At 29.0% G+C, this 3131-nt stretch overlaps 1 long non-coding RNA gene across 1 annotated transcript; it reads right to left on the bottom strand.

The window, feature by feature from the left end:
* Window positions 1-2566: 2566 nt before the first annotated feature.
* Window positions 2567-2922, bottom strand: LOC106299250. Its single transcript, XR_001261728.1, has 2 exons — window positions 2747-2922; window positions 2567-2646 (listed from the first exon to the last, which is right to left on the bottom strand). It is a non-coding gene; the product is annotated as an uncharacterized LOC106299250 (long non-coding RNA).
* Window positions 2923-3131: the final 209 nt, after the last annotated feature.

Here is a 3131-nt window from a genome sequence, read left to right as displayed (position 1 = left end):
GTCACGTTTGAATCCTTTATGTCTATCCTTGCAGAACAAGAACACTAAGATTCCAAAGAGGACGACAGTAACTCCGACAATAACTCCTGCAATAATGCCAGTTTTTGGCTTGCTTGAATCACCTATTCACCACAGATAAGACGCCATCAGCAGAAATAAATTAAAAAACTTTTATAATTTTGAATCTGTTGGAAGTAAAGAAGATATGGTTCAAACAATGGCACACAGTAATGTAGCTACCTGAACGGGCAACCTCAGATACACAAGGGTGAGGTTGACCAACACCACAATTCAAGTTGTTTCCTGTGAAACTAAAGTTGATAAAACCATATCAGATCACTGCTAAAGAAAAACATATTTAACATAAACTAGAGGAACGTATTTGTATTTTGGGATCTGAAATAGAGTTTGAGGAATCTGGCCATTGAGATTATTGGAATCAAGAAGACTGTAAAAACATAGAATTAATCAAAGGAGATAGCATAAGGGTAAATGATCCCCTTTAATGAAACCTATTTTTGTGATTTTGGACTTTGAGTGCTAGTTTGGGAACAAAAACTTGATTTGGTGCTATCTAAGGCATTTTCTCTATATAAATTATAGTACGTATTATTTAAAAAATATATAATAAAATCAAGTATACAGTTAATAAAAATATTCAGAGAAAAATAAATATATTAACTTAAAAATTAACTACAGATATTCAAATATATACACACACACACACATATATATATATATATATATATAAATCTTCCATATATATAAAATAATTTATGTACATAATAGTTACCAAACAAAATTAACAATTAAAAATATAAAAATAAATCTTTAGCTAACAAGTACATAGCTATATTAAAAGATTGAATATATTGTACAAATTAATAAAACTAAACGTACTAAATTATATGATCACTACGGCAAAACCCGCCCCACGGGTGGGTATGCAAGTGAAAAGCAACATAAAAATATTTTAAATTTTTAGACATATTTAAAATATTTAGTTTACTCTTAAACTAATGTTAACATTTACAAATTATTTTTGTTACCTTTTTACAAATCATAGACTTAAAAAGAAATTTTACTTTTAATCATGTAACTATTTTATATTTAATACTTCTTAATTATAATAATAAATAAACAAAATTATTCGAAATTATGATTGAATTTCAGCACATAAAATATGAATTATTCTTTTCTTATACATTTTCTTTTGAAATTACTGTTAATATACTTTTTAAAAAAATTCTATTGATTTTACTATTATGAGAGAGAACCTTAACTATAATATGCTTTATTGTGAGTAGTGGAGAGAATTCATATATTTTATTATAATATGCTTTTCTAAAAAAAATATGCTTTTCTTAAAAAATACCATTCTTCATGTTTTATGAAAGTAGTAAAATAGATACATGTAATAAGTAGTGAGTTTGTAGATTTATAGCCTTCTCTAACATGTTCTCACAACCTTTTTCTTCGGTGAGATTATAGTCTTTTGTTAGAATTTAATTTGGGTTGATGTCTGTAAATTTTCATGAAAATAATCAATGTTCATATTGTTTTTGGTAAATAATTTTTCTATATTTACAATTTTTCCAATTCAAATATACCATAAATGACTATTTTCTGAATTTATTAACAAATGAGTGATTACATACAAATTATTTAAATAGTCTTTTTATTTTTATATATTATTGATGAATCAGATAATTTTAATATTAACTGGAATATACTATTCAAATTTAAATTTTTTTAACTTTTTAAGTTGGATATAAGGTAATAATATACGTTTCTGATATTTGATATGAGAATAATAACAAGAATTTATCTACAAAGTTTGGTGTAACTAAACTTTTTTTTTGTTCGAGTGTGTAATTGAACTATTTTATTACCGTATAAAGTAATTGTTCATTAGATTGATCTAAAGAATTTATAGTATAACATATAATGTCAGAAAAAATAAAATATAAACATAAGAAATAGTATCTTCTACGGAGTATTATGATCTTCAAGTAAACTATTAGATGTTGTTTTTCTTTTATTTTTAAAGTATCATTCGATGAGTTGAGTACATTCTTTCCATTAGAAGAAACCTGTGATCTAGGTCAGTGATCTCACATGACTTGGTTGGTCAATATGTCCTCCAGACCCTCCATGCTTGAATATAGGCAGGCGAGTCTCCCCTGAACGTGGAGTCAAGTAACCCTACATACCATCACTGCAAGCAGTTCCAAGAACATCATGAAACAGATTGGGGAGACTTTAAGAGTTGCAAGTATAAAATCAAACTTACCAGCTGACTTAATACTCATCCACTATGAATTGAAAAATATGAGAAAGTTTTGTTTCTTTTAAATTATGAACCTTAGCTCCTGTCTGACGGTGCTATATGAAGAGCATGTCACAAAAACCGCCGGTTATACACTTCTTTTCATCCTGCAGAAATAAAGAAAAACACTTGAAAGACAATCATTTAAGAAGACAGAGCCTGATCTAAAGGTAATTACTAAAACATTAGAATGACATGTTGGCACCTTTATATTTTTATTTACTCTTAGTATTTTCATTTCATCAACAGTTGCTATTAGCTCTCCATGTCTGAAACTGTATAAGAAGCTTCAACGGCGTCTCTCCTCGATCATTATCCTGTAAAGCTAATCTTTCTCTCAGATATACACAAAACAACCAAAGTAAGGCTCGGGAAGACACATGTTAACAAACAGTACTGCGGAAGGTAAATGGAGACCTTTTTATGTCCCAAATTTGTGAAGGTTTGTTCTGAAATTAATAGCAATGCTTCCAAAAATATTGATGAAGCTCCGATGACACAATCTCCCATGGTTAAAGAACGGATACAACAATCATCTAAAGCCGTAAACCTGGTGCAATCACCTCAGGCTATCATGTGAAATTAAAGCCTCCGAAATCTGCAAGAAAAGAACCCATCCAAGTATATAACCTAGAGGGGCTATGTGAGTAAATTGCAAGAGATACAAGCAAAAACACAATCTTGCAGCATCACAATCAACAAACGATTGGTAGTCTTGTAATCTATAATGATGCAGCTGTTTTAAATAAGCGGGTGTGGACCATTATTGTAATTTTAGACGTCAAACTGTAGATAAAACATA

The sequence above is a fragment of the Brassica oleracea genome, chromosome C6, assembly GCF_000695525.1.
Source record: "Brassica oleracea var. oleracea cultivar TO1000 chromosome C6, BOL, whole genome shotgun sequence".
NCBI classification, from domain to species: Eukaryota; Viridiplantae; Streptophyta; class Magnoliopsida; order Brassicales; family Brassicaceae; genus Brassica; species Brassica oleracea.
The sequence above is the reverse complement of the archived record's forward strand: the minus strand, read 5'-3'. Positions and strand labels throughout refer to the sequence as shown.